This window comes from Anser brachyrhynchus (assembly GCF_964034855.1).
Source record: "Anser brachyrhynchus genome assembly, chromosome: 12".
Lineage (NCBI taxonomy): Eukaryota > Metazoa > Chordata > Aves > Anseriformes > Anatidae > Anser > Anser brachyrhynchus.
Window position 1 is genome coordinate 19,806,898 of NC_137707.1, and position 27,363 is coordinate 19,834,260.

The 27,363-nt window shown below is 34.5% G+C and overlaps 1 protein-coding gene across 7 annotated transcripts in view; it reads left to right on the forward strand.

Annotated features, from left to right (window-relative positions):
* LOC308176799 (uncharacterized protein) overlaps positions 1-27,363 on the forward strand; it is a 521,877-nt gene that overhangs the window by 68,881 nt on the left and 425,633 nt on the right. For all 7 annotated transcript variants that reach the window (XR_013938632.1, XR_013938633.1, XR_013938634.1 and 4 more), the window contains exon 4: positions 13,947-14,049. The gene's annotated coding sequence lies outside the window, so the exon portion shown is untranslated. The remainder of the gene's footprint in view (positions 1-13,946; positions 14,050-27,363) is intronic.

Here is a 27,363-nt window from a genome sequence, read left to right on the forward strand (position 1 = left end):
ATATTACAGTCTATACAAGTGATGGAATTTAGTTACTGAAATTGCCAGGGAAAGTATCACGTTCCTATTTGCAGGCTGTTTACTATTTAACTTTTCATTCTTTTGCTGTAACACAAACAGCTTTGTAATGAAACGTTGAGACTTGTGGGTTACCAGCACTTCCTATAAATATTGCTTACAGCTAAGTGAGTTTTATTGTTAGTTTGTTTTGTTTTGTTGAAACTTTGCCAATCCCATCCAACATCGTAGAAACTGTATAGCATCTACACTGGAAAATGGGGGAAATGGTAAACAATGTTTTTTTGTCTTTTCACGAACATTGCAGAAATTATAAGCTTTAAATTTAGCCCTGTTCTAGTTAGGTTTGAGTGTTTATAATGGCTTTTGAAAAGCTTTCTTAAATGGAAAATTTCTTAAGTTGAAGTCAGTTGTCATTTATAAATTACTGTCTGTTTGAGATTCTGCCACAAATTATGCCTGAGTTGAGAAAATGGCAGTGTCTGCCAGACTATTCATTCATGTTTCAAGTTGAGCAGAATTATGGTCTGGGTCAGAGTCATATACAACTCACTTTTAACTCTAAGCCCAGTGCTAAGTAAGTTGGGCAACTGAGTTGCTTCAAATGATGTCATGATTCAGGCATTCTTTTCAACTCTAACAGTTTACTATTTTCTTGGTCTGGGAAGATGGTATGGGACAGTGCAGCAACTGACATAGGGGACAGAGAAATTACACCATCTACCTAAAACATCAATTTATGTATGTCTGCCAAGCTTCATGGAGCACAACTGGTAATTACCCAATTTACATACTTACGAATGGTTTGCAGGTTGTTTTAAATATCCCTTTTAAGACATTGTGTAGACTTAGCGCTGGTGAATTTTCCTTTAAAAGGTGTCTTTGGACAAAAGAAACAGAGGCGGGAGATGCAGAGTCATTGTCCCATCCAGCAGAATTGAGGGTGCAATGACTTGGTGAGCTAGAGCAAATTGTTTGGATTCAAAGGTAAATGGCAGATTTTAAGGGGGGGCATGGTTTCTGGAGGGGAGAATGCTGCAGAATTGACTTCTGTCATTTCTGCGTGTGTCTGCTATGTAAAATTGTTTTTGTGTTTTCCCATACTTTATAAAACCAAGTAACCCTGTAGCCATAATTCCCTTTTTCTCACAAACTCTTTTCTCTACTTTTGCTCTATCCAGTAGCTCTTGTCTTTGTTTCATCTCCAAGCTGTTTCTTTTCAAATTACTCTTTTAAGCTACAATTACGTTTTGTTTTTATCTGAAGATGCCTTTGGAAGGGACTTTTAAACTCTTCACAAAAAGGGGCTGCAGGGAATTCTGGCCCCTCAAAACTGGTACTCAGGTGCAGTGCACTAGGAGGCTGCTTTGTCATAGCTTGTGAAGAAATTCAGTATTTGTTGACTTGGAGAATATGGAATTCTTGGATCCACTGATAATCTATGAATATATTCATGTGTATTAATCTGTACCTCCCTTTCTCATTGCTTTTTATCCACAGCCTCAGTGGCTGTTAGGCTGAGGCATGTATCACTTTATAAAAGAACAGTGTTCTTCTATGAAGATAAGTCTTCTGACACGCAACTATATGTAATGGGAAGTTCAAGTCTCTCTGAAAATCTGGCTGAAATTGTTTTGATCTATTGCGTTATGTTGTTGTGGTAACCGATGCTTCAGATATAGTAAATAAATAGAAATTCTGGGCTAAGAGAAATGCAAGCAGTTTTGGTGAGAATCAAACAGAAGAAAACAGTGGTTAAATTTCCAAAACTGATTCTGTTTCAATAAGTATTAATACAGCAAGCAAATATTAGAAATCTTTATCTCACTAGCTTCTTGTTTACTTCAATTCTCTCTGGTAATTCTTGTTATCACCATACCCGAAATAATTGCTTTTTTGAGTTACCATGTTACAGATAAATCAGTTAGGGCACGTGTGTGGTAATGGTGTTACTAATAAAAGCATTTTTGGAGTAGAGCTGGTTAGAAATACCATCCTTAAGGTAGAGTTTTAGGAACAGGCAGCAAAAACTTGCCGTATTATGAAGATGAATAGAAAGCATGCCTTATTAGTTTAGTAGCTAAGTCATAGCCATTTAGGGCAGAAAAGGGGATGCATTAAGGTTGAAATCTTGATTCAGCAAAGTTGTGATTATACATTTAAACATAGAAACTTTGTAGAGATTAGAATTGAGTATCTGTTTATCTGGAACTGCCTTCAGAAGAAAGTGGGAACCCAGGACAGTTGTGGGAACATTTATCAATACCTTAGTTTCCAAACCAGATTCCTTAGGGCTTTGACTTTTTATGTAAAAGCTACACCAGGAAATGAATTAATGCTGGAGGTGTGATGGGTGTGTGTGTTCATAAAACTGTACATTAGAGAGGAGATATTCACATGATAAAGCCACATTAGCCCACTAAATTCTTCCCTCACATGTGAGTGGTTGCCTTTTAACTTTTTGAGGAGCATTAGCAACCAGAGTAACATAAGAATTCAGCAAACTCCTGCATGTGCTATGTAGCTGGGAGAATTATTATTAGGTAATAATTAGGTAATTAATTAATAGATACTAAGCCCTTATAAAATGGGAAATAAAGTGCAGAATATGCAGATGTTAAATTCTGGTGTGTTAGTCTAATTACAGCTCTTATGGTTCTCTTTAAAACAACTGCATTTGAGGCAAATTCTGGAGGCATCAGATATGTAATATGAAACTGCTATCTAGAAAAATCTGAGACCAGATTCCCATTCCCTTATTTTGCTTGCAAAGAGCTAAATATCTTTCTAGTCTTGTTGGAGTTATGTCATCCATTAATTAGTAGTTGATTTACAATTGTACATTTTGTTAATGGAACTATAGAGATTATCTTATGTACCGCCCAAGCTGTTGTATGTCTGGGTGTCTTGCAGCTTTATAATAATCCTCAGATTTTTTCAACACTTAATGTATGGCATGTATATATGGCATGTAATACATGGCATGTATGGCAAATACATCTAAGGAGATGTATTTGTGTAATTTGCAGTAATTCCTGGGTACAAGTCTGTATTTGATCCTTTTCTAGAGTGTTTCTGAAACTGGTACAAAAAGTTACTGGGTTGTTATACATATTTAAAATCTGTTGCTAGCTGTGGATTTTGATGGTTTCATGACGTGTGTGTGTTTAAAAAAAAACTTTTAGGAAAAATTTTTTTTTTTCAGAAGTAGGTCAAAAGCTGATTCAGCTGCATTGCAAATATTTATTTGTGAGTGAGTACAATAAAGAGTACACAAAATAAAGTACAACTGTGTCATATTGCTTCAGGCAAAGGAAGTTGGGGCTGGCATCTCACCAGTGTGTTTGTGCAAGTAAAATTTCTATTGCAAAAAGAACTGAAGCATGTGAATTTTGTGGTACAAACTTCTGGGTGGGTGTATATCTGTTTATATATATGAGGAGCTATGCCTGCTATATCATTTCACAAGGATTATTCTGGGGTTGGGTTGCAGTTTTGTATTCTGCACAGAAAAGCAGAAATGCTATGTATGTAATTCAATCCTCCCTGAATATTTTGAGCAACAGAAAGGTAATAAGAGCCATTATGTTCTGTAATAGTATATGCATTAAAAATTCAAAGAAAAAATATTATTAAAATGGATGTTCTTTACCACAAAAGACACTGAATATGTTCTTCTGCAAATACTGCCTTCTGTTCTGAATGATTAGGCAATAAAAGAGCTTGTTAGTGTCTGTCTTATTACAAACTTTCCACATGAAACATTCTTAACGCAAAAAATGCAAAATATTCAGATTAGTTCCAAATTTCTCTGTTACTGTGTATGATATGCTGCTTAGAAAACGAATTTCAAGTTGTTTTCTGTGAAGGTGTTCAAATAATTAATGTCACTGTTGTATCGTTTAATATTATACTTAACAACTCTTTCAAATCCGATTTTTTTTTTGTTTATTTATGCCACTGATAATCAACAGTTACTGTGGCATCTTATAATTCCTGCTGTCTCTCATTGTTGTACCCAAGCTGCAGAGTGCTGGGAGACAGTGAGTGTGTTCAAGGACAGTTAGATCCATCTCCAAGGTGAGATGGTTCATTTTCTAGGCTATAAATATTTTGTTTAGCATCTAAATGTAGGTAAGACCTAGAACAAAAATGCATTAAATTATCTTTAGTCTGGGTTATGACATATTTTCTGTGTGGAGGTTAACAGCTGAGACAATGTGAAGGAAAAGAGGGAAGTACTGAAGAGGCAAAAATATTTTAGTCTACAAACAATAAGTTTTCTGAATCTGAAAAGATTAAGATCTGTGATTGTTTTTGATTTAAAAACAAACAAACTGGCTTTTCCTCATTATAGTAGTAGTAATGTTACCTTTCCTTCTTCGGAGTTTATAATTTCCATTGATATCTGTCTACTTGTGAAGTTCTAACTGATTTGCTTTTCTTTTATATTCCCCTGTGGCTCGAAGATAATAGATGGTTTCAGAGACATTTCACAAGGGGTCTTGGCTTCTTTCACCCTACTCAACTGCAATAATATTTGCCAAATAAGAACACTGACGAAAGAAATATGATTTATTTTCCTCTTTAAAACAAAAGGAGACCTCTAGCATTATAGATGGGACAAATAAAATTATAAAAGGACATGCATATTATTTTTCTAAGTGTACTTATTGTTTCTTTGTAACTAAGTAACTCTGTTTCCAAATTATGAGCTTTGCCATTGCATTTCTTTTTTTTTTAAATGAGGAATTTCTGACTTATGTTTGTTTGGGAGAATGTGTATCTGTATTTTCTTTTTCCATAGGAAGGCAAAAGACCTCATATGATGTTAAGAAGCTATTGAGTAAGAAGCTCTAATACGTTCAGGAATGTGAATTTTTGATTTACCTCTTCATATGCACTGTAGGCCCTGTTTTTTCCACTGTTGGGAAATTTGGGAATGTTTTCTCCACTTGAGGGAAATGTAGCAAGGTCTAACATGACATGATGTTTTCTGTAAGTCTAGGAAGGTAGGTCATTCATGTGTTGACTTAAATCTTTTCATATTTGAGATTCCTTTAAATTTTAACATAAACTTTAATGGGGAAAGCTATAACTATACAAAAGAAAATTCCATTTTGAGTTACTTGTTCCATCAGTATTTTGTGTTCCAATAGAAAGCAAAATATATATGGCAGTGAGGGCATTTATGAGGACAAACAATTTCTATCCTGAATCAGTGCAAGCCTTTTTTGTCACCCAAAGGTCACTTTTAAAGTTTTTGAAAATCAGCCATATGTAGTTGTCTGTGGTCCCTATAGTCTATCACATTTTTATTTCAACTTCTTGTTTAACTGGAAAGAACGTGTTGCAATAGAACTTCACCTCAGCATGGCACGGTTTGTATTTCATTTCCTCTTTCATTCATGGGCATAAATATGTTAATTTGAAGATTACAACACTGAGAATTTTTGGAATTTCTAGATATTTAAAGTGTTTATGAAATACAGGAAAAGTGTTTGGTTAAAAATATGGTTTGTTATGAAAATGGCTCCTGTTGCATTCTCACACAGCTCTAATGACCGACTTTTCATTTTGCCTTTAACAGGCAAAAACAGACATAATAAAATAATTTAAATAGTATGCATGTTAGAGTTTTGCTTTGTTAAGAAGGCAGGGAAAATGATAGCTCAAGCAATAAAAGACAGTTTGGATGATACTGTAAGTGGGGGGGACAGATGACATATGTCTAGGTGAGAGAATCCTTTTTACAGAGTAAAAAGTAAAACAGCACATTTGAAAACCATTGATTACAATTAGTAAATAATCTTCGCTGTGCAATCTTAAATATATCCATACTGTCCCTGACATTTTCAATCCTAGAACTATGTTACTGAATAGATCAAATATTCATACCTGAACTGAATGCTCACATATTTTTTATGCAACAAAGCGAGCTTTCAGAACTAAGCCCGGCTGGACAGTTTACTCGTACACAATCACAGAACTGGAGATTGTGTTCCTGATCCTGGGACAGCAAACCTGATGTACAAGCCATATGTTCTGATGCAGTAACACTTTGGGCAGTTTCTATATACAGTTAATGCACTGGTGCAGTGGCTCCAGGAAAGCTGACAGTGTTTTAGAGATGGACTGAACTACCAGAAAACAGTTTGGACTGTGCACAGAGAACATTCACTTAACTGTGGACAAGAGGCAATGCACATACTGTGTAAACAGGTATGCAGTTTTTGTACAGTGTATATGGATGAGTGTATACATGCAAGCTGTGTACCAGCAGTATATATAGGGCCATCACTGCATTCATGCATCATCTTGCTCCCTTCTTTCTGACTTCTCTGTCAAGAATATAGATCTGCTTCCTATCCCCTACAGGAATTTTAGCTTGAGCGAGAACTGCAGAACCCTATTTTGAACCAGATCCTTGCCTAATTTTCATTTGCTTGGCTGTCAGAGGAGCCAAGTCAATTCATGCTAGCTAATGGTGGAAGAATTGATTTTTGTATTACGTGGTCACAGTACCTCCTTGGAAACTCACATTTAAATAAAATAACATTTCCCACAACAGTGTCAGATATGAATAAAAACCAGTCATGTCAGTAACCCTACAAGCTTGCCATTTGTGAAATACATGATTCTAAACACTGTCTAGAGTCATAGTTTGGGATTTATTTTAAAGCACCAGTTACCTAAAAGAGAGTGAGGGTATTTTTTGCAGTGATAGTTCCTACTTTATGGAAATTCAGAAAATACATTAGCTGAAACAAAGGCAGTCATCTTAGTAGTTTTTGTGGGTTTATAAATGTTGACAGCAAATCTGGTATTGTTTTTCAGCAGGATTTTATGTTCTAGTTGTGTATTGTCACAGAACTGTTGGGATTTTTTTTCCTTTTTACATCAATTGAAAAGAATTATAATGCTGGTCTGTCAGGTCCATTTGAAATGTTTCTGTTCATATTTCATAGCCAGAGCTATCAGTCAAGCTGGTTATATTCCTGAAGTGGTATCACATCTAATAGTAAACAACACTTTTTGAGTGACAGAAAAGGTTAGCTTATGTGTGGATTTGACATCACATCCACTTGTTATAAAGTTTCCTTCTGACAAGCTGTAAATGAGAGAATTTTCTCCCTGATTTTATGTTAGGAAATAAATGGTGTGTGTGTATCTGTCATAATTAATTTTTTTTTCTCATTTTATTGGCTTGTGAAGGAAGGACTGCTTTGTTAATAGAGGTATCATATGAGTTACTGAGTTTCTGGTTTAGTACTTTGCTGAACTGGACCTCTGTGTCAAATTGTCACACTGGCACAAGAAGTAAGTAATAACAGTACCTGAGGTAAGCACAGTTCTTTGTAGTGCCAGAGAGAGCAGCAAGTGTAAACTTGTGCTAAGTGTCGAAATATCCATGGTTTCAGAGTTGGAACAGAGTAATTTATAACCATGATAATGATGGTTTGGGTTATGCATAATTCACAAATTATCTTTGAATAGTGTCAAAAGTTAAAGGATGTGGATTTTGGTTTTCGTCTTTATCCCATTAGGTAGGTAGATTACATAATTTACTGTATTTTTGATTAATATTATCTTAGTAGTTGTGATGTTAATTCCAGTGTTTTAGTGGAGTTAGAGAGGTGCATGGCATATGCCATACAAACCAACCAGTGGAGCCACACTGAGCATTTCTTTAGCATTGATAAGCCACTTAGAGAAGGTACAGTTCTTTCTGTCCCCTGCTGTTCTTACACTTCGCAATTGATTCGGGCAGTGGCCAAGCACATATTTACTGTTACTTGAGATGTTTGGATATGTGGCTTCATTGTCTTGGAGCAAGGTAACAAAATGAAACATATCAAACAATGGATGTAATAATGCACTGTTGCTTTCTGTTCACGATTACAAGCATTTAAATTCAGAAAAATGGATTAAGTTTTGAAACTGCTCTCTTGAAATTATACCTGTTAATAAGTAATAACATATTCTGTGACTTGTTCTTTGATCAAGACCCAGATTGCTTTAGCAAAGCTGTGTTGTTTTATACGTTATGAACCAAAACAAATCTGCCTGTGCACTATGGGAGCATAGACGAGCTGAGAAGTGGTGTCAAAGTGGTATGAGAGTCTCTAGAATGAACAGCCAGCAAAAGAAACTTTGAACAAGGTTGTTGGAGTCTGAAATGGAGCTTGGTATTTCAGACTGGTTGGTCTTCTCAGTGCTTTCCCGTGCTTTTCTTCACAAGCTGGGCTTAAAATATCTATTTAGAGGTAAAACACTAACTTTCTGAAAACATCTTTTTTTTTTTTTTTCTATTGAACACTCAAAACAAGTATGTAATGCAACAGCTACATGGAAAAGGCGAGATGTGTATGCATCTCACATTCTCTTGGAATAGGAGCAAGAATTTTTTATTTTTATTTTATATATATTTTTTTGTAACTCATTGCCACATCTCTGATTGAATTTATTTCAGCTATAGTATGAATTTCCTTTCTGGAGAGTAGCTTCATCTTGCTGCTGTTGGATTTCATGCTGGAGCTGGCCTTGTGCATATGGGCCTTGCAAAACCAGTATATAGTACAACTTGTTATCCTGCATTCATATAAAAATATGATGTCCAGTCAGAAACTAAATAATAATTATTCAGCATCTCTGGAAATGTGAGTTATGCTGCTTTGGATGCCTGCTGTGTAAGAGCCAAAATTGAACATCAAAGTCATACTGAATACAGAAAATATTTTTAAAAGTACTAAAATAATCCTTAATAACCCTCAAGGATTTGAATACAAAGACTTAGAGTATACATGCCAAACTTGATTTAATCTGATGACCTGTGCAAAATGAACACGCTTCCTTTCCGCAAGATATCCCAATTGTCATTTTTCAGAGTTAATACTGAGGAGTGAATAGAAATGTTGTGCCTGGCTGCAGAGGTATGTGATCCTCTGCATTCTCATAAAACTGTAACAAAAAGGTTTATTTCTAAATTTTAAATTTCTAAAATCAGAAATCATATGCAGAGGAAACAGCATACAATGGGCAAAAACTTACATCAGGGGACAAGTTCTGGAGCATCTAGAAAAGATGTTACTAGTAGAGATGTCAAAATTATACATATATTATTTTTAATTATCAGAAAAAAACTATGAAAAAAAAGATATAAAAAAGATTGCACCTGTAGGGAACAAAAGCTTGGTCAAAGATTAAGAACTGAATTATTATTAAGAAGCTGAAACAAGCATAACTGGAAAATGTTGACCATGTCTTCTGTGCTCTGCAAGGGGATGAAGAAAAGTAGAAAATTTAGGAGAGCATTAGGAAGGAGTTTGGGGGGTAGTAACTATATCTGTCAAAAAATCAGGATCTTTAATAGCACAGTCACTCAAGTTGTCCACTTGGGTCTGTTGTTCTCAGAAAGGTATATGACAAGAGAACATTTGGAGCTCTGGCTTTATGCAGGTGAGGTCTCAACAGTTGCTGCTGTTCTTGATAGCTTACTCAGAATGCCTTTATGTAATAATGCAAAAGGTCTTGGATATAATATTCTTTGCTCTGTTCTTTTCTCTTCTAATTGTTTGCTTCTATCTCAGCATTCTTTTGATTCTACCTCTGAAATGTCTGTCATCTGAATTTTTAGCTAATGGTCTCATTTGCAAACTGTTGTGACCTGTACAGACTAAAAGTATTCCACAGGAGTTTTGCTGATATTTGTCTAAGAGAGAAAAAATAGGATAATAAAAAGAAGATATGGAAGGCATAGAGACCTAAATTAAAAATGCACAAGGTCTACTGCCAGATTGAGGAAATAATCAACAGACAAGAATATGGGGAAGATGCACTGTATATTCTGCGCAGTCTGGCATTACCAACCTCATTTGAGCCTCATTCCCTTACTACAGTTCACAGCTGAAGATAGATTAGTCGTCTGTTTTATGAAATAAGTATTTTAACAAGGTGTCACACCCATCCTTAATAATTTCTTTTCTGAATACTTGTGCTCTCTAAGTTTTATGAAGAATGATATTCAATCTCTTTTTTGAACAAATTGATGCTTAAACTGGCATTATGTCAAACTAAGTGGTGCAGGATGATATTTTCCTATCATTGAAGTTGAATTTTTCATACAGAAATGCAAAGCGCTTTTGTCAGTGACAGGTTCCTGAAATTCTGTCCTCTCTATGGCAGTACAAAGTAGCTATAAAGTCAGTTTAATTCACCACTGGAAGGTTTTTCCTCATATTAAGAAAACCTGAAGGCATACTGCTTAGTAAAAGGCAGGGGAAATATTACACATTAAAAACAAATTTGGGTTCACCACCAGCCTTCTGTAATTTTTCTTTTTCTTTTAAATGTAGCCTCATATCAGCATTCCATGTCTTAATAATCAACTTGATCTTCAAAAAATAAAAATTGTAGACATGCATTTCTCTACATAAATATCAAAGGAGATTATAATTGTTCTTCTATTAGTGTTCTCAGAAAATATTGTAGAATCATAGAATAGTTTGGGTGGGAAGGAATCTTTAAAGATCCTTAGCTTCACCCCCCTGCCAAGGGCAGGGTCAATTCCCACCAGACCATGTTGCTCAAAGCCCCATCCAACCTGTCCTTGAACACTTAATTAAAGATGTGGCAAGACTGATCTGCTTTCGCATTGCAACTGACTATGAGTATCAGCAAATTAGCTTCTACTTCTGTTTAAATCTACTTCATTTATCATCTGCACAAAAATTAGAATGTACATTCACCACACAAGTTACAGTGGTTTAATGCTTGACAAATAATGGTGTTGTCAACAAGAAAGAAGGGAGGGAAAAATTGTTTTTTAGGAGAACAACTTTCAAGGATGTTGAACCACTATTCAAAGCGCAAGCAAATTCTGAAGTCACCAAATCAAGTTTGAAAGGAAAGAAAGTATGTAAACAAAACTGTTAGTGTAGCTTAACTAGCTCTGAAAAGAACTTCTGTAGGTGAATTATAGGTTCTAAGTTTAGAAAGAAATTCTTAACTCCACGCAGCCTTCTCCATAGTAGGGGAGGGAGAACAAAAGCATGGCGAAGAGTGACAAGTGATGAGAATCAAAATAGAATGGAACGTCCTCAGCCCCAGAACAAGCTGCTTTCAAATTAAAGATTTGGTATGTTCAGAAAATTCTCTTTAACTCACCTTGTAAAATCTTCATTGCTATGACACTTTGCATCTTTTTATGAAGCCTCTTAAAATTTTGTCAAGTCCTTTCCTTTCTTTCTTTATTCTAAAACTTTTAAACCCTCTGGTTCCACTATTTCTTCAGCAAGAACTTTTAATATGTATAACTATGCTGATTACTGCTGTAGAGAAGGTCAGGATGGAGGCTGAAATATTTGCCCCCCAAACATTCCCTGCATCCAGCTATATTAGAGGCTTGACACTGAATTGTTAGGCTGGTGTGGATAATGTATCACTTTCTCAGTTTGTATTCGGTTTTGCCTTGAGCAAATGGTACTGCTTCAAAGACTAAACACAAGGGTGTGTTCAGCAGGAAGACTAGCAATCACAACAGATTACAAGCATGATTTTGGGGAGTGATACTCTGACATATTGATGTACACTGCTGGAGGCCTTGCTCTTACCAGAATCTTATGAACAATTATAGCAAACTGTTTTCTGTACTAACACATTTGGTAGTGTTGTTTACTCATAGTTTAATGCTTGCATCCAAATATCATATCATTTGTTGAGTTGGACAAAATCAGATTTTATGGAAATCTTTGGTAATTGCTTTCAGTATAAGTAAGTAGGTAAAATAGAAAGGAGTGTTTTTTTTTTTTCTTAACAGAAACTTGAAAATGTCTGCAATTAGCAAATGTCTGAACATTTGGATCAGATTTATTACTGTGCAGCTTTTAAATTGCCACAGTGGAGATGTTATCAAAGTGCCTCTGCTCCAGTTTGTTTTTCCAACCAAACTGGAGAAAAGATACGTGTCAGTATGATGCAGTTCTGTTACAGGAGACACAACTAACTTCTTCCTGTAAGGCTGCATATGGGCTTCCATTCTTCTGTGTGATGGTGGGGTCTAATTACTGAGACTGCCAAACATTTCATGGCTGGGACCTTGCATTCTCTCTTCTGCCCAGGATGAGTGGGGTGGCTTACTCCTTGCCAGGAAAAGTGGGGAAGCACAGGTGGTGTCAGTCAGACTTGAGAGGTAAGAACTGGTAGTGCAGAGAGGTCACCTGTCTGAAAGCCGATACACGTTTGAATTGCATTGGCTCTTCTGTGCAGATTCTCTGCGTAGTTTCGCTGCATCTTAGAAATATCTCATGATTAAGACTTCACAACTTTAAATATGCCAGTTCCTTCAAGGGTAGGTGGGCTTAGGCCATGTCTATTTCAGCACTGAAGGGGGTATTATCACCTGCGGTAGTCTGATGTTATATTAATGACCTTTTTTTTGGTTGTTTTGATACTGTTTATGTCACAATTATATGAACTATTAGCTAAACTGCATCTCTTACTGTCCTTTCTTTCCATGCTCTAGTTTGTGGTATTTTTGGAACACAACGTTCCTAAAAGATTTATTTTTTAGTGGTTAAATTAATAGCTATGAAAAGTCTCATAAAATGTTATCAACATCATTTTCTTTCCCTACTCAAAGTTATTCTGGTTTTAGTTTTTCATTGTGTCTTGGTTTTTGATCAAATTACCTTTCTTAGAACTATCTGGTATTGGTCCACAGGTAATAAGTACATCTTCTAAGTCTTTTTTTCCAAAAGTAAAAGTCTTGGAAGAGAGAGACAAAATCCTGTGTTTAAAGTTAACCACATAATTTCTTCATTAAATTCTTTAAAATACTGAAAATTTTCAATGCAACCTCCTGGTATAGAATCATCTTCTGATAATTAATACACCTGCCAATCCCTTGATTTCAGAGTTCAGTATTTTTGGAGAATATTTATTAAAACAAACAAAAAAAACAACAAGAGTGTTTTGTTCATGTTCTTTAGTTTTATAATTATATTCTCTATAGTATGAGTTGAATAGTTGCAAATTTGTAGCCAGATAAACAAGAAACCTCATACATTGATTTGATGAGTGCTTATGGTGATTTTTTTCATTAGTCTGTCAAAACTGTAGTTTTGGAAGGAACAAAGTCAAAAGAAAATCGGAATAATTTTAAATATTTTGAATTTGGTTTGAGTTCCATTTGGGTTGTTCTTCAATAAAAAATAATCAATGGAAGCTATGCCTTCAGATTAAGTTTGTCTACTTTTCAAAGAAAGGATTGAAAGAAAAATTTAGGTTTTGGTTGAAAATTCTGCCTATTGTCTTTTTTTTTTTTTTTAAATTTCAAAATAATCTAAACATTTTCCTGATTTTTTTTTTCTCCTTGTTTACCTGGGGGCCCAAAATAATTGTTCATACAGCTCAACTTCAAAGTAGTTGTTAATTAACATTATTTTGTTTTTGTTAGCCTCTCCACCTATGTGTGCTAATGCAAATGTCTGACAGCAGAACAGAATATGTTTCAAGGAAATTTTATTGTCGTGTGCCTGATTGGATTTCAATTAAATGAAGTATCTTTAAGTTGTTTTCTTTTCTGCTCAACACGTTTTTTGAGCACTAATGTAGTGTGTTGTAATTTGCAACAGAGGCAAACTAGCCAAATAGAGGCTACTTTTCGTATATTACCTATCTTCCCTATCTGTAATTAATATTGTTACATCTTTTTGATATTCTTTCTGAAGCTTTGATTTACATTTCTTACTCAATTTTAATGCATAACTAGCATAACACTTTATACAGATTAACATTGATTAACTCTGGCGTATAAATCAAAACTATATGTATACCGTGTTAGAGTGTAGCATGTTGTTTTGTTATGGCAAGTCTCAGTCGTCTAAGAAATATTTACTAATGTGCTTTTACTTGACTTACTGTTTAAGGTACGCTGATTATGAACATATGCATGTGGTATCTGTTCTTTCCTGAAGAACGTTCCAGTTGAAAGGATGCTGATAGCCTCCATTGTCCTACTTGATAATATTGGTGAGTCTAGATATTAATTTTCTGTTTTAGTTATGCATTCTCTGAGCATAAAGGTCTCAAACTCATTGCCATTCACTTTATTTTCTTCCATGACACAAGTAGTTGTTCGAGATCACACACAGACTGTGCTTTTATGAGACTCTTTAATTCAGCACAAATAGTAACTGGTAGAATCGCATATGACTCCCAAGTCCTATTGAGATTCATCATTGCAATGACTCTTTTCTGGGCTGAACTGATAGTTTTGTCAAAGGAAATGCACACTTTATTTCACATCTTATTGAATGAAACGTCAGTTCTGAACTTTCAGCTTTAATCCTGTCTCCCTGAGATAGTTCAGTGCCGTATCTGTGTGCCCCAGATGTTTCAGGAAACCACTTAACTAAATCAATAGGTCACCAAAGCAAGCTAGCAAAATAGAAAAAAAAAATCACAGTATTGTAAAAATCAGCCCAGTGTGGTGGAACATTTTTTTCAGATCAAAAGATGTGCTCAAATAGTAAATCCATGGGTATCACACATACAGGATTTCATTGAGGTTCTTCTGCAGTAATCTTCTGATAGTTATCTATCCAGATATATTTTTAGTGCTGAACACTAACTGTTGGTAAAAGATGAAGAAAGCTATCTCTGCTGGTTTCTATATGATGGGATATTAAATTCATACTGAAGATTATTCAGTTTTTAATTATTCCCTCTTCTGAGCCAGGAGACTTTTGAGGCTGTGAATCGATGTTCTCAGCTGCATCTATTTCTTCGTATTCATTTAACATTAAGATTATAGCTTAAACATTATAGCCTCAGTTAAAGCAATTGTGTGTGCATTTTTGTTGAAATTAGAGAAACATGAACAGTCACAAAACAGGAAGCAAAAAATCAGCAGAAAATAAGGCAGGTGGATTGAGAGATTTCCCTGGGAACAGTCTCCAAATGCAAGGGTAGGAGCATCTGCTGATTGTGGTAACACAGGTCAGAGATGGATAATAAGCTGGAAGCCAGGGAGAGCTTCCACATTTGAACTAGAAAGGAAGACATTGAGAAGAAGTAGTCCTAAAGAACTGGGGAATCTGGAGAGGGAGAAAAAAATGTAATTTTGAAGATGATACTTAGCTAAGGTAAATTTTATCCTAAGTGAGCTGAAAATTTCAACCTTGTCTCCCCAGGATAATTATTTTAGGTCAAATGAGTTATCCAATTTGATCAAAAATTAAATAATTCTCAGGATTCTTGCTTGTGGGAGAACTGCACTTTTTATTATAGCTAGGTATTTTTATACCTCAGTTTGGCCATCATAAAAAATAAAATAACCAGTTTTTGGAAAACTTCAACTGAAAATATTACCTGTGAGAGAAAGGAGACATGCACATTTGAAAAATGGCAGTAAGGCAAATAGATTCTGCTACTTTTTCCTCTGGGAAAGAGGATGTGTTTTTGTCTTTTTTTCTGGAATTAGTAAAACTGGACAAAAGAAATGTCATACTCATCGACAAGTTCTCCTACTTCCCCAGGGAAACGAGGCAGAATGGTCCTAAGCATCAGGTAAAGTCTTTAGGCCAAAAAAACAAGTACAACAGTCCAGTAAAGGACACCATTAGCTTTTTTCTTCTTTTCTTCCTCTGTTGTTCCTATGTCTAAGCTTCACCAAAATACTTCCCTACTTAGCGATTTATTTGCAGTCCAAAAGACATATTGTGAGGCTACGTCTCTGAGACCCTCCAGGTAAGTCAGCACACAAGTAATATTACCTCAGTTTGTCACCTGCAGTGACAGCCAACACATCCCCAGGAGGTTATAATGTCAGAGTAGCATTCCCTTCAGTTGAAAACTCCTCCTATTTCAAATGTGTTAGTATGGAAAGATATTCTGTTTAAGAACTTGTTATGAAGAATAAAGCTAATATGTCAGAACTGATTTGATTGCATCTGTTTATTTCTGAGAGGAAACTGAGCTATTACAATAGTCATATCCTTTCATATTAGAAGTGATTAAACAAAAACCTAAAGATCTGGGAATAGAAAAGTCTTGATTATTTCCTTTGATTACAAGGACAGACTATGGGAGCATGTACTTCCCCTGTTTTCTGTCCTTTGGAAAGGAGCAGTATTCAAGAAAGCAATAAAATATTGCAACTAAAATTGTGTGTTTTGGTGTGGTGTTTTTCCAAATACTTGTAAATTTTTTCTTGCAAAAGATTATCAGCTGCACCAACAGTGGCACTGCTAACAGTGCTTAATTATCTTGTATTTTTATTCTTTGCTGAAAGGATTCCCCCCCCCCCCCCCCCCTTCAAAAAGAAAAAAGTTAGAGATTTGAGTAATTAGCAATAGTAATTGCTAGCAATGCAGATACTTCATGTTCCTAGTACTGTTACTAAAGGAAAAAAAACTCATAATCTCAATATCAGACTACCGGTACTAATGCTATTTATAGAATAAAGGATTGCTTTTGTTTGTTTTTCTATTATTTTTCATTTTAGGCCAACTACAATACTAAGGCTTGTTACTGCTATTCCAGGCAGTTGATAGGAGTGCCAATTCATCTGATGAAGATAATAATTTATATTGTAGCATAAGGGAGTGCAAAACACCCAGCTGTCTCACAATAGAAATTCCACTTTGATATGCAGAACTGTTGTTAGGCTCTTAAAACTGATGTTCTCATGGAATACTAGCAAATCCTATTTTACTACTTTATATGGAAGGACAGGGAAACTTTTTTTGTTCTTTTACCCATTTAAGAAATTAAATCCTGAACACTGAACTGAAACTTTGACTCAGTAGACGTTGAATGAAACAATATGTTTATGATCTTTTATTTTAAAGGAAGGGAATTCATTCACCTAGAGTTAGGAATTACAGCATTAATACAGTAACTGAGGTTGAATTGGAGACAACTGAAAAGGTGTTTTCCTTTCTGCAGGCATGATGGATACCTAGGAGTTTGTATAGCCCAACTCAAAAGTTTTCTGGCTTTAATAGGAGATTGACACCCAGTGCTCCTTTGCATTTCATTTAGTGTTTAATTAGATGCTATAATAAATTGAATTTATAATCAATATTTTTTATTTTCTTGATGCTATGGAGAAACTGTTGCAAATAAAATTGAGTTGCATATTGGAAATTGGAAAAATGTATCTAGGTAAATTGCATTAATGAGATTGGTTCCACATATGTATTGCATAAATCTGTACTATTTCTGGCCTATTCATGATTTAAAAGAAGCGAAGCATTTCTTTGCTGCTGTCAGTACTAATTAGTCAAAATAAAGTTACAAAATGATTCTTCATGTAATGAATATAAACTATGCTAATATGTAATCTTGTGAAGAATATCTTGCTCCTCCTCTTAAAAGCTCATTTTTTCTGTTTGTGTAGTCTGACCATTAAATTAATCACAGTTGATTCAGGAGCATTTTTACAATTAAAATAGAGCCATGTCACCAAACTATGCAAATTTTATCGTTATCATGTAAAATGCTGAAGGCATGAATACTAATCTTCAAATTATGATCTGTTCTTTCCTGCCTTCTTCCTCCTTTTTGTACTTTCTGTTTTTGCCTTTGAAATACTCCCATCTGGATTTACATCTAAGAACCACAGATGACAGAAAATGTAGTACACTGAGATGTCTTTTCTTCTTAAGAGGGATACATCAGACTTTCAGTGATATGGTCTTATTTACATAGTCTTGTCATTGATAGTTTTTTTTAAAATTGAGTCAAAGCAGAAATCCTCTTCAAGACAGGACATCATCTACTGATATATGCAGGTGGAATTTTAGAGGATTTCTAAAATGAAGATTTCGTATTGGATTTATCAATACGCAGAAGACTTTTTAAGAATAAATAGAAATAGCTTTTCTGCAAAAGTACTATACATCTTCCTAAGGCTTCTTCATCTTCCTCAGACCTGTGAATCATAAATGGATTTGTTTGAAAATATTAAATGAAATTTACAGCCTCGAGGAGATTGAAAATAGTCTGGTTTTGAGGGTACTGCTTTTACTGTAGAATGCACTACATTAAAGACCTCAGTATTTTAAGAAGTAATGAAAATTCAGCATACTCTCTCTGAGTAACAGTGCATGATACGTGCTCAGGAATGAGTTATCTCATGTCTTGGCAGTAGAGATAAATAGCATATGAAACATCAACACTGTTCATTAATTAATTAAGGCTTTTTTTGGGGGGTGGGTGGGGTGGGTAGTGTTGGAGGAGAAATTTATGAAAAAATCACATTTGTGGAAAATAATGAAAGTATTTAAATAAATATTGTTTTTTTATCATCAAATATTTTACTTTTAAATATTGAACTTAATAACCAGACATTGCTAATTTACCAAACAAATGGGAAGTTAAAAGGCATTTAGGTAATTTTAAAAGGATAGGAGCTCTTCTTAAAAGTAACTTCTCTTTGCTGATAGAAACTCCCACACAGACACACAATTTTTTGAAAATTTTCCACAGAGTGGGCATCATGTGGATGTATTTTCTAAATATGCATACATAACATCACAGTCATATATCTTAGTTGCACATTAAAAACTAGAATATATGGAACATGTAAATACAAAAAAAATAATCAGTATTCTGTTATAACGAGCAGTTTTATTAGTGACTGTTACTTTTTAGCTATAAAATCAAGTCTCTATTCTCCTGTCCTTAGCAAACAGAAAATCTTGGAAAAAGTAACATATAAATATTTTTGCATTATTTACATATACTTTAGCAACTAGCTTTAATAAAATAGTGTCAATCTTTGTATCAGAAAAAAATATTTTTTCTTCAAACTAGCTTATAAATGAGCAATGAAGTATGTGTGCTTTGGATCCCAAATGGTTAGATTCTGTTATTACAAGCCTATGTGTTTTGGTAGATGTCCATGTTGCTTTACAGAGTGAGAAGTCTATAGCCTAGCTGATGGATGCTCACTTTTATATATCATATGGATTCCTTCAGTTTGATTTCTGTTGTGAGGAAAATGCTTCTTTATCATTATTGTAAATCTTTTGTAATCTCTTTCTCAGCTATATGAAAAGAAAAATTGTAGTCTCTTAAGTTAGTCGAATGATGTAACAGGAAAAAAATATCAGTAAAGCATTTTCTTGGAAAACTTGTCAAGGCAATTTTTGTGCCCTAAGTATAAAACTGATAATAGTGTGGAGAATTCACCTCTGGTTTGCTAACGTACTGCATGCTGATTTTATGGATTCTGTTTAATTTTAAGATTGTGTTATTAAAGTAGAGAGTTTCCAACTTACTTAAAATCATTTCATTTGATTTATCTAAATTTCTCTAAATCCAAAAAAGTGTCAGTTGAAGGCTTTTTCTCCCTTAAGAAAAGGCTAACTTCAGGACTTGATCTTACACATGTTAGAAGTTATAAATAAATAAATAAATTACAAAGTTATCCAAAACAGGGCAGTTTTAATCTTTTCATGTTTATTTTCAGTAAATCTTGCTTTTTTCCACTGGCAAATGTATTTGGGCTGTAGATAAATAATGCTTTTAAAAATTATGATGAATGAACCATTTATAAATTTTCTAAATGTTTCCCATGAACAGTCAGAATTCTCCCTTGGTTCTTTCAGATTTAGGTACAGTCAGCTATCTCCTTGCTTAGTTGTACAACTGTACTTTGGTAGGGGATTATATGAAGTAACAGCGAAATGAGAAATTGCTGGTTAAAAGGATCGTGATTTTCATTTTTGATTATTTGGACCATTTCATTTTGTTGAAGAACTTCATTATAAAGATTCTGTTCTTCAAGATCTTCAGGTGATTATCAGTAGGCCTATGAGGAAGGATAGCTGATATTTTATGGTTGTCCCACAATGGCTACACTAGTGTATGTGTCTTGGAAACAGATAATCGTAAACAGCTGCAAATAATGGTATTGTATATGCATTTAAGGGAATAGATAAAAGTATTGAATTTTTTTTCCAATTATTCAAGTGATAATTTTTTCTGCAGTGCTAGAAACTTGTTCTATATTAAAAATTGTCCACCCAATACATTGCTTTTAAAAAAATCTTAAAATATTCCTTACTTTTTTTTTTCTCCTCTCTCTTACATACTCCGCTGCTCACACCACTTTGTTTGATGTTCCTTTTGGAACTTCAGAGGTACAGTAGATCAGAACTGAGGTCCCCAGCTACCTGACATCCTTTCCTTTTCTGGCACTTGCTTGGCCTAGGGTTCAGCAGCTTATAAGTTATTTTAGTGTCAATATGAAGTAAGAACATTGATTCACTGTGATACTGCTCTTGCTGATTTACTGTCCTTCCATACCAATAATTTCTTAGGCCTACTTGATAGTCCATAACACTACTTTTTTCCTAAGGGGATTTGTACACTTCTGAATCACCCTTACATATGGTTGCAGTTTTTTCTTTAATAAACGGAACCCCTGTGGGGTTTTTTTGCTAATGAATGTGAGCTGTTTACATTAACAAATGAATTTATGTATGATGTTAGTGGTCAGATCATAAGGTGGTATAAAAGGCATATTTAGGTACAAAATTATTAGTACATATACAGAGCTCATTTGTCAAATGCATTTTCTTTGTAAAGCACAATTCCCAGTTTGAAATTTATTTTGCAGTCCAGGTACTGGGAATGCCAAAGGTAGTTCTCTTTTTCTGTGGTGACTTAAGAAAACCTGACACAATTCAAGGTGGGGCTTGTGAAGTAATCAACACTGCTGATGCAATTGGGTTTATATCCAGGTCTTTTAAAATGAAATGTAACAAGGAAATTATCGGAGCATACTTGTAACACAACAGAAGCAGACCCTCAGTGTGTTCCCCAAGCTGGTAGAAAAAATAAGTCTTCAAATAAGTTCTCAATGAAAAATTCAGATTCATTATTCATATTTTGAATTAGAATTTTTTTTTAATGGCTTTAATAAGATTTTCATCTCTTAATGAAAAATTTCTTTCTTACCTTTTCTCCCCATTTTTCTCCATTAATTTATTTTATTTTTCATCTCTCAGGTGAAAGAAGGTGTTGGGAAAGGTAAAATGGAAAAGAGAAGTTGAGGAAATGTCATTTTTCCTTCACTGTTAAAAAAAAATAAAAATATATATTTCTTTTAAGTCAGGAAAAGATACATATTTTTCATTTTAATTTACCTTTGTTTTAGTTTGCTCAAATAATTTTCATTGTTAAGGGAGTAAAATTATTTTAGTGAAGATGAAGAAAGGTATTTCCTACTTTTTTTTGTGCATGGAAAATGTTTGGCACCAGAGGTTGCGAGATACTCTGCTTTAAAATTTAAGAAATGGAAAATGAAATTCTGAAGAAAATGAAATTCTGATTGGCTAAAACCAGGTTGTTTAAATTTATTCAGCAAGTTATTTTATTCTGTGTAAAGTTAGAAAACAGAAAAGATTAAGTTCTGAGCAACATTTGGATAGGTAACACACTTTCTTAGACAACTTCAGTAAAGTCAATAAAACTCATGACAAGGATAGTTTTGATATCTTCGTGCTCTTATTGATACATTAGTGAACATGCTAATAGCAAGTTTGGAAGGGATTTCAGTTCCCTTAAACAAATTGCAGATATTAAATAGTTTGTGTCTTTCTTACTTCTTTCTATAAAAACAAACAAACAAAAAAAAACACCTTGTTGAAAACTATTAAAAGTTAAAATTTGTTCTAGGCATAAAATATAGTTACAGTCTTTTCACATTAAGGAAACATCTGCTTGTTTTAAAAGCTCAAAATTTACCAACCTAACTTTAGGGCACTATCTGTAGTAAAAATCAGAAGTTAAAGTACTGTGGCATAAATACTGTTGCATATAAAAGTCGGTAAAAATCTGTAATGCCTTTTAAATTTGTATTGCAAAACTGTGTCCCGTTTTCCTCTGTCCTCTGAATGCAAAGCATTCATTTATTAGGTTGTATAAAAACATGTCAGACCTGACTGAATGGCAGATGTATTTCACTCCAACCACTTGCCATTGTTCTAATGCCTTCTGATTTGAGCAGATCTATTGATGTTGGCTCTTTTTATATTCTACTGTAGGATTTTACTTCTCAAAAGAAGCATAACTAGAATGACTTATATACAAACGTTTTGTCTGTTGTTTTCACTTATGTTGTTCTCCAGTATTTTTCTTATGATTGCCTTTTGCTTCAGAAATCACTCATACCTCTATTTATTTCCGGGTTTAGACATGTTGTACAAAATACACCAAAGCCAACAGTATAATCCACTCAAATTCTTGCTATCTTGTTGTCTTTGGTTTCAGAACAATACAACTGTAAAGAAACTTGCATGTTTGCTTTATTGTCTATCTGGATATTCAGAGAAGAAATAGTTCTAGCAAAAAAAACCCTGCTGGTAAAAGTGATTTTTATTTATTTATTTATTTTTAAGCATTATCTGATGAGGTTTCCACTTTATTTAAATATGAAATCATTTGGGAAACCTTTTGATTTACCTGAAAGTTATCTTGGAGCATAGAATAATTTAGATTGAAATCAACAATTTCTTGAGGTCTTCTAATCCAAATCCCTTTTTCAAAGATGAGTTAACTATGTCAGGGTGCTTAGGTCTTATCCAATCAATTCTGAATATCTATGAGGTCAGATATTCCACAGCATTTTTGGTTCGCTGTTTCAATATTCAACCACTTTCAGATCTCCAACTAGGTCTTCTTTCGTTGTAAATAGGAGGTCCAGCAGAGCATCTGCACACACTGGCTCCTTGATCAACTCTGTTACAAAGTTATCACTGATGAACTCCAAAACCCTCCTGAATGCAGGTGCCCTGCTGCTTTGCCCTTCCAGCAGATACTGAGATGGTGAAAGTACACCATGAGGACCAGGGCTTGCAAACATGATGCTTCTTCCAGTTGTCTGAAGAAGGTTTCATGTATATCTTCTTGATCAGTTGATATTTAGCAGACAACCACCACAATGTTATCCATGTCGGTCTGTTCTATAAACCTGCCCAAAAGCTCTCAGCTGGCTCACCACCTTCCCAGAGCTCCATGCACTACTGCTGCTCTCGCACATACAGGACAACTCCCCTTTTTGCTTTCCTGCCCTTCTTAAATCACCTGTATCCATGCATCATAGCTCTCCAGTTGTGTGAGCTGTACCACCATATCTCTGTGGTGACTTTTTTTTTTTTTGGAAGTAGACAAATAAAAATAAACAAGATTTCCTAGGAGGATGTAGGTTTCTTGTCTTCAGAGTATCTGCCAGGAACTAAAGGTGCTCTTAATCTTAGAGCTCATCAGATGTTTGCCACATCATCTTTTTCATATTACAAGGGCATAAAAATCCAACCCACTTATGGAAAACAGTAATGGAACTATTCTAAAGGCATCCAAGTGGATGTGCATTTTTCTTTGTAGGATGAATTAACTTTTTTTTTAAAAAAAAAAATCTCAATTCCTTTACATTTCCTACTCTCTGGTTCTGTCTAAAGCAATTGTCATGGCTTTTTTGTTGTTCTGTGTTTTTTGTTTTCCCCTTTTGATATTTAATATTGCTGTGGTGATTAACACTATGTGCACTAATGAAGTTCTGCATTAGATCATTCATTTTCACTTTAGGTAGTGGAGCAGATGGTTCGGACTAACAGTTTTACTCTTGAGTCTGCAGTACAGTAACAGGGAAAAATGTATTGAAAAAAAATGCATCTTCTAAGTTAATGTTAATTGTTAGATTCATCTTTGCCTACAAGGAAATACACTGTTCTTTTAGAGAATGAGAGAAAATAAAAGCGATTGAGCTAAAATAAGAGAAAGGGCCATATCAGGAATCTCTTCAGGTCTGGTAGAAACAATGGCTTCTGGTGAAGGAGGCTGCCCAGGTGTGGCAGAAAATAGAAAAATATATTGTGTTAACTTCTTAGTATGAAGATGTCTAAGGGTTAAGTAAGAGCTTAAGCAATGAAGAATCAACCTAAACTTCACCCATTTCGGGTTAACAAAGGGAAGGCATTTTCTTTGTGAATTTATTTTCCCTGGATGAGTTCAGTTGAGAAGCCTTTGAATTTAAGGGCCACCTGATACAGCCTAAGCATAGTAAATTCATTGTATGAATCATCAGGAGAGGGGTGAAGCAAAGATATTTCATGGCTGTGCCTTTGTTGTCATAGCTTTGAGAGCTGTTCTCAGCTACTCCGAGAACCTCTATTAGCATGAAACTATGCAAATAGTTTTGACATTGTCTGAAATGGGAGGGAGTATATTACTACTTCATATACAGTAGCAGTAACAATAATTAAAACAGTGGTATAATAGCTATTGCCTTTGATTTTAAGCCAGGTTTTCTAGACTCTTCATGCAGTGAAGGCAGAAACAAAACCACTTGTTTTACTTGGGATGCTAGGAAAGAAGAAAATCAAAGATCTTGTTACATTTTTAAATGACTATTAAGTTCTAACACTTGTTATTTTTTCTATGGCGAAGTTTAATTTATTCAATTAGTGGGTACATATGGAACATGCAAGGTATACTTTCCTCAAAGTGCAAAGCTCTTTTACTGTCTGTGCCTGTGTTCATGAAAGTTCATGTTGCAACAAATGCGTAACATAGTGTAAAGCATGCAGTACCCATTACGATTCTTTATTGGAAGTGATTGCTGTTGATTGATTTATGTTGTAAATTGCTTAAGGTGTATCTAACAGGATAGGATTTGAGAAAACAGGGCTGAAGAGTTCATAGTCTTGATAATATTGTCCCTGGAAACATTAAAACATCCAATATTTTAGTTAAGTAGATTAGCATTAGCTATGCTTTTATAAAGTACCATTTTGCAGGACAAGTTAAACAGTGTGAGTTGGACTGCTGACTGCACCAAAGAACTCTGAAGTTTAACACAGGTTTAACACAGCTCCCCCTTTCTGTTTTAATGTTAATAACTGTCTTTGAACAATAAAATAGCAGCTGTACTCACATTTGCGGTAGTGTTGCTTCTTAATTTTGTAATACTCCTGTTTAACATAAGCTCTTGTTTGGCTTGAAGCACTCTTGTGATGCACTTTTTCTTTTGTTCATTTGGGTTATGTATCCCAAAATCTAAGCATTAATCACCTTTTTAGCTGAAAAGTTGTACTAATCTTTAAAAATGCTAGAGCATTTTGGACAGTCTGTTTGCTATGTAACTAACAGTGTAACTGTCTGATTTTATGAAAACAGTTGCACTTTTTGAAGTATTCAGTTTTCAAAAGTCAAAGAACTCTCCACAAAGAAAAAAAAAGTAAGAACTGTGGGTTGATTTAATAATTAAATAAAATTGTAACTGATATTAAAACACACAAAGAATGTGTTCATTTTGAAACAAAGAAATTTCTTTGCATTTTTCAGTACCAAATATTGGCATAATTAAACTGATTTCCCATGACATTTTTTCTGAAGGACAAATATTCCATCAAAATTTCTTGGAAAAAATGTAATCCCAACTGCTTTAGATAACACGTAACTGCTGATATTCATGTCATTTAGCTGTGGAGTACCATCGTTCTGATTAGATACCACTTGGTATGTTCTGTGTGCAGGTCTCCGATCCCCATAGTTGTCCCCACCGGAGTTACCTTAGTAATGTCTGTGTGCTTCTCTTACACCATTCTGATATTTGTTGATCCCCATGTTACTAAACACTTCCACTCAGTATCTGTTAAAGGAGCATAAGGATTCAATTCTTCATTTATATTTCAGTCCATATCTGGAACTTCCTTGCCTATGAGCAATAAAACTTAACTTTGATACCAGATGTACTTAAATTTATATTCAGGGTTATGCAAAGAGGTGTCTGGAAAGAGTATTGACAAGAAATTGTTTCTTCATTTTTGTTTAGCCTTGGCTAAAGTTGCTTCCTATGAAACATAAACTTTCATTGACTTAAAAAGGAGCATAACTTGTTATTACTGTCAACCAAATTATCATTAACGTTTAGGAACCTACTTTAAGGTTACTTAGCAGATTTCCCCTATTTTGTATCCTTATTTCATGTCTGCATTTGATTATACTAATTAAGGAACTGTATTAAAAGATTTTCAGATTAATGAATTTCTGGCACACTTTAAATCTTTTCTGTAGTATTGTGATGATCCTCCATCAGATGGTGCTATTAGGATTTAAGATGAAAACCTAGTCTGGCTTGCACTTATGAAAACTGTCAGATCTTCATCCTGTTTGTCATTTTCGATTTTAATTTAATTAGTGGAGCTTTATTGGAAGTTTTTGTATTGTTCATACAGTGAAGAAAGCTGTGTGTGAACATATGGTAAATGACAAATTTGCTACTGATTTGAAAACGTGCCTTTCAACAAGTTTTATTAAATGTTTTAGAGACTGGAATAAGATTTCACCTTCAGTCTTATCAGTTCTATGAAGTAAGCCAAAATCCCACACTATCCTCCTCTGAGTCAAAAAGGATTGCTCAAGTATTCTTGAAAGCTGTTTCTGCTACTGACATCTGCATGATGTTTAGGTAATTGTTCATGTAAGAGGGTATTGTTTAGAAACCAGTTTGTACAAAATGATACTACTTGCTTTCCCCATTCAGCAGTGGTTTACAGTTTGCTTCCAGAAGTAATCTGAGAACAGAAGTGATTTGATCTCTGACCATAGTGCCTCACAAGGAGCTTCTTCCCCCATGTACTCTTATGATAACTGGAACAGTAAGAATGGTTGGTGTATTTCCCTAGCAGCTCCCTGTATTTAAACATTTAAAATTATATAAAAACAAATTTCAGTTTGCAATAGCAGCGATAACAGTTTACTTTTGACAGCAGTGATGGCTGTAGGGCCAACATTCAGCTCTACCTTACTGACCTCCAATTCTGCCTGGCACTTCAGTACTACTGTTTTATGCGCATGTACATTTTTTCATAACAAAATCATTGTCTCTAACACAAATGTATATCCTTAAGGATATATGTGTAGACTGTTAATTATTATGTTACAAGCAAGCATTTAGAAATTTCATAATACACAATTACTTTACATGGTGTTAAAAATCAGCAGTCAGAACTCATGAGGAACTATGGGCAAAAATTCCTACTGACCTTTTCTGATCTTGCTTTCATACTCCACGGAGAATTTGATTTTATGATAAACATTTTTTCCTGTAGAATATGTTGTTTTTACCAAAGTACAAAGTTGTATCCTGTTTCCAGTGAAGTTAATGTGAAAGTTCTCTTTAATCTTAGTAGGAAAGAGTTTGTACTGTAAGAAAAGCTGACAGATAAGACATTCCTTCTGAAGGACTTTTTATTTTTTAAATTGTTTTTTTTAGAAAGTTTGTGGTTGTCTAGTTTATTTTCTAGGCATAAGAACTGAACAAATTAT